The sequence below is a fragment of the Anser cygnoides genome, chromosome 3, assembly GCF_040182565.1.
Source record: "Anser cygnoides isolate HZ-2024a breed goose chromosome 3, Taihu_goose_T2T_genome, whole genome shotgun sequence".
Lineage (NCBI taxonomy): Eukaryota > Metazoa > Chordata > Aves > Anseriformes > Anatidae > Anser > Anser cygnoides.
This window is the reverse complement of record NC_089875.1, coordinates 108,982,582-109,001,980: the sequence shown is the minus strand read 5'-3', so window position 1 is coordinate 109,001,980 and position 19,399 is coordinate 108,982,582. Positions and strand designations below refer to the sequence as shown.

The 19,399-nt window shown below is 34.3% G+C and overlaps 1 long non-coding RNA gene across 2 annotated transcripts in view; it reads right to left on the bottom strand.

Moving 5' to 3' along the window:
- The window catches only part of LOC136790528 (uncharacterized), a 127,472-nt gene that overhangs the window by 64,735 nt on the left and 43,338 nt on the right, over positions 1-19,399 (bottom strand). The window contains exon 3 of one of the 2 annotated variants that reach the window (XR_010830630.1): positions 2,090-4,031. The exons of the other annotated variant lie outside the window; for it this stretch is intronic. This is a non-coding gene — a long non-coding RNA (uncharacterized lncRNA). Of the gene's footprint in view, positions 1-2,089; positions 4,032-19,399 lie in introns of those variants that run through there. 2 annotated transcript variants of the gene reach the window in all.

Below are 19,399 nucleotides of genomic sequence, written 5' to 3'. Positions count from 1 at the left end.
AGGTTATAAATCAGTCTGGAATCTTCCTACAACTGTTTTTTTTTTTTTTTTTAACCTTTCATCCCTTATCTTCCTTGCTTCTGCTAGCTCAACGCTACCAGTCTCTATTTTCTTTAAGGCTTCCTTATTTTCTCAGCTAAAGACTACACAAGCTACAAGTCTCCTTATTTTCTTCAAGGTTTCCTTGTTTCTTCCCAGTTTGGGACTACAATTTCACCAACAGTACTTTTGAGAGTTACATCTCCAAAGGCACGAAGCATTTTTTTTGAATGAATATGTCATGATCCATTGCACAGACTGGCCTTTGAATACTCAACTCCTTGGGAAAATTGCAGGAGATTTTTCAGTAGTTCTTGAATCATTCAGGAACCAGACAGATTTCTTTTAAAGATTCTTTATGTTTTCTATGGTCTATAACCATAGTTACATTTTAAGGTTAAACAGTGTCATCTCTACTCTGAAGATAATATTATACATATTTACATGAATTGTGCATGAGGAGGTGCACAGGAGGCTTATTTACAGAGTTAATAGACAAGCATTCAAAGAAAAAAAAAATTGTTCTGAATGCCTTAAAGCATAATGATCTCTCTAGGGTATGACTAAAAGCTTAAGATACTAGAATTGGCTGATTAAGAAATCATTTGTGCTCCCTTCTTGTTGGCAAGATATATACAATGTCTTTCATTAAGCAGAGATATGATGATCAAACATGAATTATAACATTCTAGTAAGTTACAATGACACAGGCAAGCAAAACGAAAGAACAGTCAAGTTGATGAAAGTGAACTACAGGCTTCTTCTGCTGTTTTACCAGACAACTTTATACAGACAGCTTTTTCCTTTTCTTAAATTGATATCTAAAAAGACAACTTTTGTTGTTATTTTGTATGCAAATATAATCTATATTGTAGAACTGCAATATATGTGTATATATATATATCCATTTTCAAAGGCACTTGAAGACTTTACCGTCTAGCAATTAAAAATGGCCATTCTCCAAATTATTAACCAGTTTCCAATTTGATGCTATAATTCACATTTTTAAGAGAAAAAAAGACTATAAAACTTTAGGGCATATGACAACAGTAAAAATAAGCATAAACAGTATGTATTTTTACATGTAAAAATTATTTATTACAGAGTGACAATAAGATGATTCAGGATTCTGAACTTGTGATTAATATATTCTTATGTACATCAGCTTCACTTCATGCCTTGCTACACACCCAAGATGTCCATTAATCAGCACTGCCACATAGTTTGTCATATCTTGTAGCTTATATAACACAATCACTCATGGTGGGAGGTATCTAAAGCTATATTACTTTTTTTCCACTTTGAGCTTAATTTCAGAGTTAGAACTTCTTAAGTTTTTTTGTTGTTTTTTGTTTTTTTTTGTTTTTTTTTTCACAAGACATTTTATCATCATTCTAGCACAGACACATGAACATGTCATGTAGAAGTAGAGCATAATCACAGAATCACAGAATATCCCAAGCTGGAAAGGACCCACAAGGATCATCGAGTCCAAGTCCTGGGTCTGCATAGGACCAAATGAAATCTTTTTAATATGTAGGTATTCCTGATCTACATTTGAGGAGTTTTCCTCAGCATACTGTGCAGTGAGTTATGGTGGCTTATTTGGGACTTTCAGATGAAGTGGCAAGATACTGGATTTAAAAAGTTGTAATTTAAAATAAAGTGTGATCTCTTTGTCAGCATGAATGCACCAAGGATGACAGTATCATCATCATACATTTAATAAAAAAATAGAAGATACTTGTATTTTGAAGAAAGTACGTAAAGCATCTGAAAAGAGAAACTGAAGTCTTGAATATTTTCTGTCAAATCTTATTTGGGGAAAAAAAAAAAACCAAAAAACTAATGAGTTACATTTAACAAAAACTTACAAACAAACAAACAAAACAAACAAACAAACATAGGAAACCAGAATTTCTTACTCCATTGATTTCTCCCTTCTCCAAGGGAACATCTCACATTTTGGACTGTCAAAATAATTGATGCTTCTCCCCCCCCCCCCCCCCCCCCAATAAAATAATAAAACATTTTGTTTGACACGGGAGAAGCAAAGCTTTTATCAAAATACAGATATATAATAGTAAAAGCACTGAAAAAGAAGAAGACAATTTTCTTCTGCCTCTTGCCTTGTTCTCAGCCCTGAGAAAAAGAATTTCTTCCCTTCTCTTTTTTGAATTATATCAAACTTATGAACCAAGTACCCTATATTAGTGTATGGTAAGGTCCCTCATATTCTACTACTGATGTCATCCTATTTATAAAAAGTAATGGAACACTCACTAAATCTAAAGCCATGGTATCTAAAAATTTCAGCTGATAGGGCATATCTAGGATTTAGTCGCTCTTCTAAATTAAAAATGTTGAAAGTCTTCTATAATTTTGAATTACAGAATCACAGAATATCCTCCCCCTGGAAAGGATCCCCAATGATCACTGAGTCCAGCTCTTGGCTCCACGCGCGACCACCCAAAAATCAGACCATACGCCTGAGAGCATTGTCCAAATTCTTCTTGAACTCCAACAGGTTCAATGTTATGACCATTTCTCTGGAGAGCTTGATCTAGTGCCAAACCACCCTACCTTTAGCTAACATCCACCCTGAACCTCTCCTGATGCAGCTTCATGCCATTCCCTTGAGTTCTATTGCTGGTCACCAGAGAGCAGAGCTCAGCACCTGCCCCTCCGCTGCCCTCATGGGGAAGCTGCAGGCCGCCATGAGGCCTCCCCTCAGTCTCCTCTTTTCTAGGCTGAGCAAACTAAGTGACTTCAGCAACTTCTCATACATCTTGACCTCTAGACCCTTCACCATCTTTGTAGCCTTACTTTGGACACTCTTTAATAGTTTTATGTCCTTTTTATAATGTGGTATCCAAAACTACACACAGTACTCAAAGTGAGATTGCACCAGTGCACAACAGAGAGGTACAATCTCTTCCCTCAGCCAGCTAGCAATGCACCCGTGGGTACAGTTGGCCCTCCACAGTTGATTCATATTCAACTTGCCATCAATCATGATCCCCAGATCCTCTTCTGTGGGGCTGCTCTTCAGCCTCTCATCCCCCAGTCTGTACATCCAGAGTTGTCCCTTCCCAGGTGCAAAATCGGGCACTTGCCCTTGTTAAACTTCATACTATTGGAGATTGCCCAGCTCTCTAATTTGTCAGGATCTCCCTGAAAGGCCTCTCCACCCTCAACAGAGCCCACAGCTCCTCCAAGTTTAGTGTCCTCCACAAACTTTGTTAGTATACCTCCAACTCCAGCGCCCAAGTCATTTATGAAAACATTAAAGAGAACTGGCCTTAAAATGGATCCCTGCTAGTGGCTGTCAACTAATGTAACCACATTTACTAGAACCCTTTGAGCCTGAGCTGTCTGTCAATTCTTCATCCATCATGCTACATATTTATCTAGCTGTGTGCTGGACATTTTATTCATAAGGATACTGTGAGAAACAGTATCAAAACCTTTACTGAATTCAAAAAGATTGCATCAACTGGCTTCCCTTGGTCAGCTAGATGGGTGACCTTGTCATAAAATTAAATTAAGTTTGTTAAGGACCCTCCCCTCATGAACCTGTGGCTGTGATCAATTACTGCATTGTCCTTCAGGTGTTTTTCAATAACTCCCAGAATAATTTTCTCTATATTTTTACCAGCAGAGAGAAATACTGGTGTCTAGATTTATACTACTGGTTTAGAAAAGCCTCGGCTGTTTTTCTTGAACATGTAAAATGTGAGAAAATATGGTGGACAGTATCTAAGTGAACTATTAACTAATTTATATAATTATTTCTGTTTCAAGTTTTTAAAAAAATATGTACAAGTGTGTTTGTGGAAATTACAAACCTCAGTGTGAGAAAAGGAGCAACCTAAGATAGGAACTGTAGTAGTAGCATTGGTTAAAAACAAACCAAGCTATGCCACGCCATGCCACGCCACGCCACGCCACGCCACGCCACGCCAAGCCACGCCAAGCCAAGCCACCAAACCCTAGATGAGAGTAAGAATAAATAAATTAAATTAATTAATTAATTAATTAAATTTAAGACCAAACTTCCCTTCTCCCCTTTTCCTCCTCCCGTAACCTCCCAGAATTGAGACGCAAGAATTCTTAATTCTCTTGGAGTGGATCTCAAGAAGGTATGGGTTTATACAAAATGGGGAACTAAGCTGAAGTCAACATTTTTCAGAATAACTAGTTCAGCAAGAATCAGCACAATAAAAAGGGGAATAGCAATTTTCTAACCATTAACCAAAGCTGTGAAAAACAAGAATTTTTTTAAAGTGGGAATGATTAATTGCATCTGTGCTCTGCTTGGATTCAGAGGCAGTATTTCACATTCATTATTTATTTCCCAGTACTGAACTGAGATTAATAACTTGGACATATGCTTCACCAAGGATATTTAATAAATTCCTAGAGTCTGTATCACAGACTCCTGTGCCACAGGAAGGTAACTTAGGAGACAGAAATTTGCATTTTGAAAGGTGTTTTACCAGAGTTTTGATACAAAACCAATGTGTTTGCTATTTTGTGTACTGAAAGACAAAACTCTACACTTGCCAGCTTCAGATAGTTGATGGGCCATCACCACATTATACTCAGAACTTTCCATACAGAAACTGTCATAGTAATGTGTGATATCTTGGTTGACTGCCTTTTATACATAAAGAATTAGAGCATGAAAAGATTTGAGCCCAAATTCTGTCTTATGATTTGTACCAATTGTTTCTTCTGACCTTAGTAGGGTAAGTAAATCAGAGAACAATCATTGTATATGATTTGCTCAAGAACCTTTGTCAATTATTGCTAGACTATTAAATTAATTGTAAAACTAAAGATCTAGAAAGATGCCAAGTAGGATTTTAGAATCTTGTCGTTTCATAAGTTGATATAAATTGCACTGCTTAACTGTTTTAATGCAATTAATCCCATAAAAATCTATTTCTTGAGGTTAAGCTAATAAAATAAATACATATTTTAGCTTTTCACAGAGATGTTGCCATGCTCAAGGTCTAGAAGGAAATTTTTCCAGGCTTTTATGAAAAGTTTAAACATGAACAGATTTAAATAACAAATGAAACTACATAAAGACCTTTAAAAAACTTTAAAAAACTCCATCATCCAAAAATTTTATTTGTTTTGTATTCAGACTCCAGAAAACGTTTGTATCCCATTGTGATAGGATGATGTTTGTCTGCACAGCATGCAAATATTCTTCTTGACATATGGACCATGGCAAGTATGTAGAACGTAATTTCTACAAAGATTCTTCATCCAAAAAGAATAAAAGAAAATATGTTGGTATGGTTTACATTGTAAAGCACACAAAACAGAATGAAAAATAATAGAATATGAATTTAGAGTAAGTAAAAGCAGCTGTTTCATGAATGACCAACACATTCCAAATAGCTTATTCAAAAAAATGTGTTGAATATTTAGGATTACAAAATACATTTGAAACATGAACACTTTATGTGTAAAGTGTTCACAGATTATCAGACAGATGGAATATCTTCTTTAAGGAACATCTTTACCCTTTAGGGTATGTTGTATGTCCCGTCCCCGTTCCCCCGTTCCCCCGCCCCCCCAGTTAAGAGAAAATGTGAGTCACGGGGTGTTTGTAGCACCTGTACTCTTATGAAATACAAAATTCTTTAGATGTGTTGCTAAGGCAAAGAAAATAACAGAAAATAAGCCACAACAGTTCAAACTTGTGTCTTTATTGTGGGTAGGTATAAACACAGCAAAACAACAACAAAAAAAGAAGGATTTACAGTAGTGAATAATATAGGTTTATGACTAATAAGCTTTATTTCATATTTGTTTTCAGAGTAAAAAGGAAAATAAATTATAAATATATTTGCAGAAATAGATTCAAGTTTGACAGTCACCAGCAAGAGTGTGAGAGAGATTTTCTGTGGTCCATCTATTTGAGATCCAAGCTCCCAGGGTAAAGATAGAGAGAAATATTCATTAAAAAAAACAAACAAACAAACAAACAAAAAAAAAAACCAACAGCAACAACAAAACCCACACACAGAATAAACAAAAACAAAGAAGCCTTAGTTAAGGTGTGCAGGATTATGCCAAAGCTGTACAAAACAGTTTCTACCACTTGCCTCTCAACACAACGCACAAGCAAAATTAAAGTTTAATGTCTTTAATTACAAAAATCTATATGTGGTTGAAAGTAGGGAAAAACCTACATTTCCCTTGCACATAAGCGTTATAATACTCTTTAAGCTAAAGCACTCATGACTTATTCAGCATGCTGGAATAATGGAATCAGGGTAAAGAAAAAAAGATGCATCATAAATAGTGCTAATGGAAGGAATAATACTTTATTTTCTCTAGATTTTGGGAGTTATATGGAAAATAAAACAGAACTGCAGAAGGAAAATATTACATCTCCTGGTTTAAATGAATACCACCGTAAATAAATAAATAAAATTAGTACCTCAGCTGCAAGTTTTCTGTGGTATTCTTATGAAATCATATGACAAGTTCCTTGTCACTAGTTTTTGAAACTGATTTCATTCTCATTTTTGATGCCTTACAAAGGTCTAAAGTGTAATATACTTGGTGAAAAGCACCCACAACTATTTAAGTGGAAAAGTGGGTACGTAGAATTGTAGAGCCCGTACTATCATACAGCTGGAAGACAGCAGGTCTAAAAGGACCAGCCGGGACCCCAGAAGAAGTTTTTGTTTCAGGCTTGTCCTCCCTTGTGATATATTGTCCTACAACAGAGAAAGCAGACCTACCATGGCTACCAAAGTTTGGAATTCCAAGAAACTATATATATATATAGTCTAGTATTTCAATAAATTTCAGTAAATGCAGTGGGCCCCTTCAAAAAAAAAAAAAAAGTAGGAAAAGGATGTTCTAGTCTCAGCTCTAGGTTGCTCACTACACTGAGGTTATCATGGATCCTAGAGGGTTAAGAAAATGGCAGGCTATCATAAAACATTTTCAAAAGTATTGGATAATGTTGCCTAGGTAACTTAAATTCAAGCATCCCCTCATTAAAGTGCTTAACTTACTTTCTTCAGAGAGGTTTTTTTTTTTTTTTAAGAATCTTGTTGCCATAATCATCTACCTCATTAAACTGGTTCTATGCCAGTGTGATTGAACTCTTGTCAATGGAGTCAAAGCAAAGCAAAACTGGTGCAGTGAGGTGAAGAATCGGGAATAACATGAATAAAACTGTCAAGTTGAACTTTCATCTAGTCGGAATTTTTTTCTTGTTAATATTTATATAATTATGCTTAGCGAGATACACAAATGGGAGTTAAGATTTGAAAGGAATGGTCTTCAAAATAACCTTTCAACTTCTGAAACAACTCGTTATATTCAAGTACTGAATCTAAGCTGCACAATGCCCACTGAGCAATAGCAGTACTTCAGAATGGACATAGTCCTAACAATATGATGATTAAGAAGTTGAATCAGCAGTTTCCTAACCAGTGTCAGGAAAAGGCTAAAATCTTGGTCTTCTGAAGTTCTCACCACTGAATAAAGTTGAGACTATATCTACTAAAGACTAGAATTTAAGTTGTTCAACAAATGAACTTCTCAAGTTAGGAATGTGTATTATCTCTTAATTTAAACATTCAGGGAGTCAGTACAAAACCAGGGATCAAACTCTGTCTTTACAGTTGTGTTCAAGTTCCCATTACTAGTTTTGATCTGCCTAAGTATCAGATATGCAGTACCCTGAAGCTTGTTGTTCAGTTCCACATGTTGGAGCTTTCTTTCTTTCTCCTGGAAATATTCAAATATGCCTTGAGTTAGAAAATGAATGAGTGTAGCTTCTGATGTGCTAATTGTGCTCAGGCTCAGGTCTTGCACTGAGGTCAAATGACATAGAAAGCCCTAATATACAACCTACAGTACTCATCCTCCAAAGTGGAACAGTTGCATGAGAACAGTCCACTAGAAATGGTTCCCTGTGAAAGCTCCCATCCTGTACTCAGGAACTGTTTGGGCAAGTACTTACTGGCCTGGACCAAGACTACTCCAGGTACAGTTCAAACAATATAGTATTATAAATAGTAAGATTCCAGTACCTAGCGAGTTCCCTTGATTTTTTTTTTTTTGTCAAGTATAACCAATAAATTCTATATTCATATGACACTACAGCTTATATGTGAGGGTACATACAAGAAGGTGTAAAAGATCCTATCACCAGTGTGTATTTAAATCACCTATCTTATAATACGTATTATAGGTATATATTCTTACATTATGACTTCCAACATGTTAGATATCTGAATGTTTTCATGTAAGGAGAAATGTCACAGCAGGGGCAAGAGAGGTAGCATCTGCACATATAACAGCATACAGTATTGGTTAATCATAACCCATAAAATACTGTTATAAGCGACATATTCTTTTACATTGTTTTCATCCTTCATATTTTTTAGGGTGATGAAATTGCCTAAACCTCGTATCAGACACTATAATGATGCAGCCAAGTAAATGTCCCCTTCTTATCCTCTTAAAGAGACTTCTCAAGGGCATTATAAGATCACAGTATGTAAAATCAATGAATACTGTGAAGATTTCAAAAGTTATATTCAGACACGGAATGCAGGTAGAGATCTCATAATTCCCAGGCATACAGTATTACTTTTTTCTGCAACTAGCTTATGATAAAAGCAAGCAAACAAACAAAAGCAAACAAACACACACACACAAACAAACAAAAAACACCACACATGGACATTTATCCACAATACAGCAAAATGCCTAAATGTATGCTTAGACTTGCTTATGTCTTTCCTTTATCAAAATACTTCAAAACAAGAAAAGGAGGCAGGATCCTTGCCCTGAAGATTTTTCAGTTTATTTTATGTATGTTGAATGTATCTTAATTTAATATAGCTCCCAAATGATTACCACAAATTTTTACTTTAGAATTTGTAATCTTAGTTGTTAAGATACCTCAGAGCTATTAAGATGACTATTTCTTTTAACCTTTCTACAATTATGTAGGTGATTTGAAGATGACAACTCTATGACACCTAAATCCATTTACTAGATTTATACAATACCTTTGCATAATACGAGAAAATTTGGAAGATGGAAAATCTTGTAATATTAATGCATAAAGTTTCAAGCTTGAAGATCTACTAAAAAGAAATTCAAGAGTGACAGACTGTCATCAGTGTGTAAAAGATTTTGGGAAAGCAAAATGCAAAGAGAGAATTAACCAGAATGTACAAAAGAAAAAAGGTACTTAAACCTTATTGTCATTTTTCTGGCAAAGTTAAAATATGTAAGATGAAACTAGACATGGAGGAAAAGAAGAGAATGAAAGAAATACATGGAATAATTTGGCTACATCAGATAACCTGAATCAGAACAAAGCATTTGCATCAGTAGAAGACATGCATAACAAATGCTGCTAAAAATAAAGGCTCCTTTTATGATCATTTTATTTTCTTGTCCTTCATCTAGTTCACATTCAAACACAAAAGAAAAGAAAAAAAACAACCACAGTTGCATGCATAAGCAGAAGGGCTTTCATGGTCCTATTATTATAACTGTATTCCTGTCAGAAGTTATGGGTAATCCTCATATGTTTTATATTGTTTTCCTTCACTGGTTTCCTGTATTACTCCCATACTGTATTACTCCCACAGTTGTTTTCTTGCACTTACTGAAGTTCCTATGAAATAGTCATTGATTGCTTTCTTTTCATTAGATGGGTGGGTAGAAGTGATAGCATCTAACTGAGTTACTCTGTTAAATAACTCTGTTAAATACTCTATTTCATTTGGATATGTACTAGATACAATGTCTGTAAAAGCATATTTGGCTTTCATCAAAGCTGTCTGCTAAACTATATCAAAAGACTGTATTTCATAGAATATTTGGGGAGCAGGGGTAGACCTTGGAAATAAAGAGGTGTCTTAACACACATTTTAAAAACTGTTTAATCTGTTTAGAGTTCCAAAATACTTGATAGACACAGGTAATTATTTCCTTCTTGGTGACAGCTGTAGCACTGACAAGGCCATAAGAGATGGAAATGCAAATGCTATATGCTCCCCAGCTAAAGCTGGCTGCAAGGAGGAGTCTTCTGTATTTTACAGTCAGAAGCTGCCTTCTTTTTCCTGAATAATCTCATTTGTACCAAATATCATAATTTTACCCTAAAACACAGCTCTTTACAGTGTATTCTGAGTACAGGCAGAATAAAAGTTAGCACATTGGTTTCCAAGCTATATGTGCTTTTCTGGACAGCCAAAAAAATCTGTCAGAAAATAACTATCAAGTCTACTTTACAGCTTTTTTTTTTTTTTTTTTTCTAGGAGTGAAAATGTCTTCTCCAACTCATGATTTTTATTAAGCCATTGGAAGTTCATACTTCTGAAACTTTTATCCTTCAGATATATTTGTTGAAACTCATCAAGGCAATCATGTATTTGAAGTTACTGGCAGAGAATAGTCATTTCTGTCTTACCCTTTTTGATTTTTTCCTGGCTTAGGAACACTTAATAAAAGCAGAGTTGAGCAAAATCCTTCCATGTGTGGCTGTATGCATATTTGTAGTGATCATTTAGTGATCATTTCTCTTTCTGTGTAACATCTAGCCATTTCACTAAAGAAATTGCAAAAGAGTGCTACTAGGAGCCCACTTCTTCATGATACAGCATGATCCTGTAGGTACACACCATTTATCAGCTTTTGCCCATACCTGAAAAAATAATTTAAGTATTTAAAGTCAAATTTCCATTCTTTCTTTTGTACAGCTCACAAATATGAAAATGCTTTCAGTCAAAATACATACTTAAAGTCAATATAAAATATTAAATCAGTAAAGTTCAAAAACTTTCCCCTATCAGGCAAAGTTTCAGTCATTCGTTTCCTCTATATGTTCTACTTCTCTCATTTTTAGCCCCCTAACCTTTTTTTTGTATAAAACACACACACACAAAAAAAAACGTACAAAAAATTATTTTCTGCCCCCACCCCATGCACAGCCTTTTCTTTTTTTTTTTTTTTTTACTTTTCCCTCTGTCTTGGAAATTTGTGATACTGCTTTTTCAGTGTACTCCTTTTGATATGCTAAACCACAACTTCAAAACAACATTACATTTGATGTGAACAGCATCCTCTTATTTACATTTGTGGCTAGTCACTCAGCTTGGCTCAATCAAAGGAGATTGTAGATTAATACTTCTGATTGCCAGAGGTTAAGGTTAAAAAAAAAAAAAAAAAAGTAAAATTATCTTCATAAGAAAGATATAAACCCTCTTCAAAACAAAATACTGAGGCAGGTTTCTGTCTTGTTTATGGTCTTCTCACGAATCTGAAAATGGACTGACTTCAAAAGGCTTTACTCTAATTCTCACTTATTCATTTACATAAAAGTCTAAGTGAGAATTAAACCCGTATGTCAGTAATCATGGGCAATTTTGTTCTCTTAGGTTTTCTAAGCATTCAAGTCTAGAGAATTTAAAAATACAAAAGAAAAAGATCCTAACAAACTTATACAGACAGTAAGTGCAAGGGAGCAAACAACAATAAAAAATGGATTATAGATGCTTAAAGCAGATTTCTCCCTCTTTGTCTCTTCAAGGCTCAGAAATAATCAGCTTCCCTGAGGGATATGTTTTTTATATATGAAACATAGTTAAAATGTTGATATGTATGAATTATCTAAATCATCTACAACTTTAACAAAAGGTTATCATGTTTTATACATTTTACTTCTGAACTGTGTATTGTTTGTAGGGCTGTCATCTGGTTTATCATAAACATTAAATACAATTTTTCTCATCCAGGCAGCAGCATTGATGAAAACTGAAGCCTCCATCTTGCTCAGTCAGAATTGATCTTTCATAAAAATCTCTCTATCCATCATTCTCAAGTACAGCCAAACTTTTATTCTGGTTTAAGAGTAAGACTGCATTTTCGTGTATGAATACACACAAAACAGACCTTTGCCTGACACTTCAGGTTATACCATCCACGTCCCAAATACATCCTGTGCTTTGTAAAATTATAGTTCTAAAAGAGGGTATAATTATATAAAGCCAGGAAAAATGAGAGGTAAGGGGGATCACTATTGAGTGGCATAGAGGAGAAGTAATGTCTAGGCTATAAAACTGGAGTTTAAATCATTTAATCAGTTAATCAAAGTTGCTTAAGTCCTCAATGTCGTCCTGTTTTCGTTCTCTTCAGTCCTGTTGCATTAATGTTGGTTATTAATATTATAAAAGGTGATGGGTTTTGATTCTTGGGCTTGGAAAAAGGACTTTAAATATTTTTTCCTGTTTTGTTTTAAACACAGCAGTATGTATTTCTATTTTAAACTTCATACTGTTAGTGTATCCTTTTAGAAACATGACATTTTCATGCTCTTGCAGTATCATTGATTCAAGCTACAGAATTTGATGCCACTTCAATTCCTCTGGTCCTTCTAGGTGACGATAGCTCATCTTGTTCAAACATAAATTTCACTTCTGCTCATATGAGATATCATGGAAGTGTTGTGTTTAGAATACCGGCAGACAATCGTACTCTTGTCCCCATGTTTTTAGGATAAAATGTAAACTTTGTCCTTATCACTCATACATTTGAAACTTGATCTTTATACTTCTCCTATAAAATAATATTACATCTTAGAAAAGGTGACACAAAACTAATTTGTATATTTCTGAGGTTACACTCTAAAATTTATATGAAACATTATTAAACTGTCAAATAATAACCTTTAAATGATCACGAATGGTTTGAAAGAGTGCATTTCACCCCCATGTCAGTGAAACAATTCAAGTGAAGAGAAAGGAGGTGTACCCAACTGATTTAACTATGAATTTTGCATAGCTTTCAAGAATTTCCTTAGGGCCTAAAATCCTGGAATATGGTGAGTATCTCAAACTTTAATAGTTTCCAGTTTGCATGGATATATATACCCAAGCTTTAGAAAGCAAGCAAGCAAACAAACAAACAAAACCAGAAAATCAGTAAAACAAGGAAAATCATAACATGAAAGTTACCTGAGATGTTGATTTTAATCTTGGGACAGCTTTCACAGAATTGCTAGGTTTCCATTATGCGCATAAGTTTCACTTTTCTTGAAATGGACATTGCTACTGCTGCATACTGTAGAACCATATCTGCTTTCTGTCAAGATGTTTTCCTTTGCATCTGAAAGATATGCTCTTCTTGGGAAAGACTACCTTCTTCCTAAAGCTTAATGCTTTGTAGCATAACCTAGTGGTGATTATCACGGGAAGTTTCAGGACCTACCTTTATTTTCCAATATATTGTTATTCAATAACTGTTGGGGAAAAATAGTGAAAAACTAATATCCTGCTTGGCACAATGAAGTCATATAATAAAGGTAATTTTCCTTTTTTAAACTGGTGCTTTATGAAGAACGTGAAACACAGAAAGTAAGATAACAGACTAACTTCCGGGAGATTCTTTTTTGACTTTTCTTTTTAGATAAAACATGAGACCATATACTTAATGGACTATTTATTTGTATGGCTTTTAAGTTTATAAATGATATTTTATTTTATATTTTGTATTATCTAATATTTAAAATCAGTTCATGACCTGTTCTGAACACAGGAATATTTCTTTTTCTCATGATAAAAGAAAGCTTAACAATATTCTTCTCTGCAAAAAGGACTGTCTGTTTCCCTTGAGTCATAAGTGTTTCTTTTTTCACTGATTATTCTCAGATGTAATATAGATATCCTATTAAATTAAAAACATGGCCAAATTCTGCTTTATTAAAGCATAATGGTAGATTTTAATATACTGTGGATCATATTTATTAATAGCAAAGAGTAGACTGTGCTCTATAATACATACAAAGATACAATATAATACATACAAAGATAAAGCAACTTTTCTAAACAGCACTTTGTATTCTTAAACTGAAATTGGAAATGAATATGCACAACTACTGCAAAATGCATGTAGGTTTTAATACTGTTTTTCTTGCTTTTGTAGACTTTCATGCATTAAAATCCTTTCAGTACCATGCTTCACATATGATTATAGAGACCAACTAAATAAAAATGAGACAGGAAGTGACAGTAGTAGCTTCAAAATAAACTACTGTGATTTGAAAATATCTTCTGCCTTAAATCACATTCTCAAGACTGAATAGAGTATTTCTTGTCTTCTGTAATAAGTGATGCTAACTGTTATAGATAAATATGATTTCAGATTTAGCAATTACTTTTAGAGCCATTTTGTATACAGCTTTGTGTGAATTTGGATAAATCTAGCTTACTCCATCATGGTTTGTCTGGAGAGGACATATGTTAGATTTCACAAATTTTAAAGTTAATAGTGGGTATCATTCAATTATTTTTCAACGTGCTGGGGAAATTCTAAGCTTTAATCTTTTTATTCCTTGGCAACAATTTTCACTTCGAAAATGCCTGTCTCTCTTTTCAAACTGAATGAAAAAATAAATAAATAAATTCTACATAAAAAACACCTCTTGCTATTGACAAACATATATATATATATCCTTGTTAGATGAAAGAAATTTAAAATAGATAAGTCCCCTAAGAATTCCCCAGCCGTGCAGAGAAAAATAAACTAGGAATACATTCATTAATAAAACTGGGCAATGCGCTGATTAAAATAAATACATGTATGTAAGTCTTAAGAAGTTGAGTAGTAAGGAACACTGAATGTCCTAACATTGCTTAAGAGGACATTGTTTTTGATTGCTGTCCTGGTTTTGGCTAAGATAGAGTTAATTTTCCTCCTAGTAGCTGGTACAGTGCTGTGTTTTGGATTTAGGATGAGAATAAAGTTGATAATGCTGACGTTTTAATTGTTGAAGAGCAATGCTTACACCAAGTCAAGGACTTCTCAGTTTTTCACACTGTCCTGCAAGCGAGCAGGCTGGAGTTGCACAGTGAGCTGGGAGGAGACAGAACCAAGACAGCTGACCCAAACTGGCCAAAGGGGTATTCCATACCATCTGATGTCATGCTGAACAATTAATATGGGAGGGCTGGCCGGGATGTGGGGACTGGCTGCTCGGGGATAGGCTGGTCGGCGGGTGGTGAGCAGTTGCATTGTGCATCACTTGCTTTGTACACATTATTATTATTACTATTATCATTATTAATTATTATTTTTATTTCTCTTTCTTTTCTGTCTATTAAGTTTTATTTATCTCAACCCACAAGCTTTTACTTTTTTTCCTGATTCTCCCCCCCATCCCACAGAGGAGTGAGCAAATGGCTGTGTGGTGCCTAGCTGCTTGCCAGGTTAAACCACAACGTGTAATAACAGTATTAGTGCCAGGCTGATAACAAATAAGTCTCCATTATCTGCACTGTAAAACTGATGGGAACGTGGAAGACGTAGTTGTGCAATGTGAGTATGAATGTTGCCTAGTACATATGCCTGGTAATTAGCTACACTGATTTAGTAAATGAATAAATTCTGAATTTGTGAGTACAGGAGTATAAGAAATTCTAGCATTGAAGTGTAGTCCTTAAAATTTATGCTGCAGTGAGCTGTCACTTTTTGTCAAATGTTTTTTTGCATGGAAGTTTTAGTCATTCATATAAAAGAAAATATCTTACATGATAAACAAAGAACAGAAAATAGATTAAATGGATATATAGTTTGTTCAAAATATTTAGCAAAATATGTTTTAATTATAAATATTACACAATATAAATGTAAACACAGATAAATTGAAAGGCCATTGTGATGTCAGCTGTATTTTATAAAATTCTGAAAAACAGTACAGTTATATCCTAAAGCTTATATGCATGACCAGAATGTTTCATTTCAAGCTGTTGGAATTATAAGGATTTGATAAGCTTCAGATTTCTAGAATTGGCATTTACTTAAAATACAGTCCAGAACTCTGCTGAGACATTCCTTTTAGGACAAGTTTGAAAGCTATCACAGCATTCTATTACACATTAATTATGCTTTTATCCATCACAAGTTTGAACAATAAGAAAAGCTACATATTTTTCTTTAGATAGTTTGGATCACATGTAAGAAATTTTGTAAATCTTCAAGTTATACATATATTTAATTGCTTATGTTAATTCACAACTCTATAGCAATTTTAATTCTCAATTTAGCAGTTCATAAGTGCTAAGTCTTTTACCAACACCTTGGCTTAATCCTCACTCCCAAGAGCTATCAATTCTTGCAGTATGTGAATGTATTTGTGAATGAGAAACCATAAAAAAGTTCACCATGGGACAGTATATGTAATGTGCTTTTCTAATACAAACATTTTTATTTTTTTTTCCTGGACTGTATGCATTATCTCTCTACTCGTTGCTTTTGTTTTCTCTTATGCATTTGTACAGTTTATTTGACAACTTTCAGCAACAAGCATACAAGCTTCCTTTCCATAGTTGCTTGTAGAAGAGTATAGCAGCTCTTCCTGACCCAGTAGCTAGAGAGATGATGCTATGACAGAGGATCAAACATTTCTTGATTCCTTTTAATCATAAATTTGAATCTGGAATATTACATTCTATTAGATTAATTATATCATATATATTATATATATATATATTTCTTAGATAAATATATTCTTATACAATATACATTAAAGAACGTAACTCGAAGTCAATTCAAACAAAAGCCTAGAGAAAGAAAAGAAAGAGGAAGAGGAAGAGAGAAAGAGATGGAACAATCTTAATTTAACATTTTAATTAAAGATTATGTTTTAAATTTGTACAACCTTTTGGTACTATTTTGGTTTCTATACTTTGTCTAGGCATGATTATTGAGTTTTGCAAGTGTGGGCTCACATCCAAGAAAACATTTGTGGATTAAATGTCCTTTACATAAAAAAAATGTGAAAAACATAAAAAGATCATTCAGCAATCTTGTATTTATGCATCAATGGATTGACATATATGTATGTAAAAGCAATAAATGAATGAGCTTTATTTCCTATCTTCAATCTGTTAAGAATACAAAAACATTGAATGAATTTGTAGAAATATTAGTATGTAATACTCTACTCGATAGAATATTGAATTAAAATAAGGCAGTCATATTATTATAATAGATTTGAAAGGCAATACAGGAGTTCAAGGTTCTGAAAAAGTTTTATAAAGCAATTCAGTGTAGGTCATTCGTCAGATATCTTATCTAAGCAGAATGATGGAGTAATGTGCACAAATAAGAGCATTTCTGTTAAATTGGAATACTGATTTAAATGTAATCTACACAAATGATTCATGGTCATGGGAGTTCAACTGATTCAACGTATTCAAATTAAAGAAGTGTCAAATTATAATTACCTACCAATGCTGATTTGTTTCACATTTAGGAAATAAATTATTTAACTATTTCTATGCACATATGTCTATATGATTGACTAGTTTCTATAACTAATTATGTGATAGACCACCACAAATGTTTGCTCTTTTTTGCTTTATTTTTTTTTCAATTTAACTTATTTATCTGAATAAAAAACCTTAAATATCACCTACTTCCAACCCCCCTGCCATGGGTAGGGATACCTCCCACTACATCAGGTTTCTCAAATCCTTATCCAGCTTGGCCTTGAACACTTCCATGGAAGGGGCATCCACAACCTCTCTGGGCAACCCGTGCCAGTGCCTTGCCACCCTCTGACTGAAGAATTTCTTGCTCATATGTAATTTAAACCTACCCTCTTTTAGTTCAAAGCCGTTGCTCCTTGTGCTATCACTACGGCCCTTGACAAAGAGTCCCTCCCCAGCTTTCCTATAGGCCCCTTTTAGGGAAAGCCACTCTAAGGTCCCCCTGGAGCCTTCTCTTCTCCAGGATGAGCAACCCCAACTTCCTCATCCTATCTTTGCAGGAGAGATGCTCTAGTCTTCTGATCATCCTCGTGGCCCTCTTCTGGACTTGTTCTAACAACCACGTCTTTGTGCTGGGGGCCCCAGAGCTAAACACAGTACTCCAGGTGGGGTCAAGAGCAGATTAAGGGGGAGAATCACCTCCCTCAAACTGCTTGCCACGCTTCTTTTCATGCAGCCCAAGGCTTATTTAAGGCTCTACTCTGTAATATCACCATCTGAAGGTCCAAAATTCAAATTAAAATCCAAACACTTTCTGCCCAACCATCTTCTAACACTGGATCCTCACCAAATTTTCATTACTCACAGTCGTGTGGATGCCAGCCAAGTATAGCCTGAGTTTTGACAGAAACCTTGAGAATCTTTTTACACCTAATTTGATTCCTATTCTCTTTATGCTCTATATTTTAAAAGGGTGAAGTTGTGGAACTGAGAATTCAACAGAAAATCTTTAAAAATTTTTATGTTGAATTTTCTTTCCTCAGGTCTGGAAGATATCAGAGTCTTTCCAACAGCAGGTACTGGGAAACATATTCTTCATGCACAACTCAGAATACTCCTAGCCACTCATATCCTGGCTTATTTCTCTCTCCTTCCTGTTTTATTCAGTCTTATTTATTTATTTATTTCTCCTGTATAAAAAAAATACTGATGCTCTCATGTTCAGCTTGGAAAGCTAAAAGAAAGCTGATTATGATAACAATACAGGACAAGGGATGTTCCCTCTCTCTCGAATAGTCTTTATACCTGGTATAAAATTCTGCATTGCATCATGAAAAATGACATGGCCAAAATTTTATTGCTGAAGAGGTGAAAGAATTTGTTTCATTTGTAGCTACTGAATAAAAGAAAATCTGGAGAGAAGATGATCATAGTATTCTGTATCTGTAGTACGTTATGCAGGACTCATTGTATATGTAGGGAACACAAGATGAAGGTTACATATCTTAAGGGACTTATGTAAAAAAAATATTGCATAAGAATTGGTTCTGAGATGCCTATGATGAAAGCGTTAAAGCATATCAAGATGAATTTGGTGGACATCAAAAGTAGCATGACATAATTATCTGAAATTCTGGAGTAGAGATCTAGCTGATGATTAAAATGTAGAACTATGTAAGAAAAAATGCATATGTGTCAATTAATTTTTAATTTTCAGAAAAAAAAAATATATATTTAAATGTAATAATTCTGTGCAATCCCTTTTGCCTCTTATTAAGGAATAATGTTACAATCAGGTGGTTGGAAACAACTATGCATAAAGCCACAAACTCCATCTGTCAGTCCGTCAAGAAAATCTGAGAAACCTTAATAAAGTCTAGAGGTTTAAAGTTTTACTTAAAGGTAATTGTTATTATTTATTTTTTCAAATTATTTGGCTACAGATTGCATATAAACAGTAAGAAAGATGTGAAATAAAATTAAGTCTGAAACTCTTTTGCAACCTGGAATAAACTTCCTTGAGACTTTAAGATGCTTTTGAATGGATTTGTTCCGAATGATGAAACTGAAGTGACATCAGTAGCATA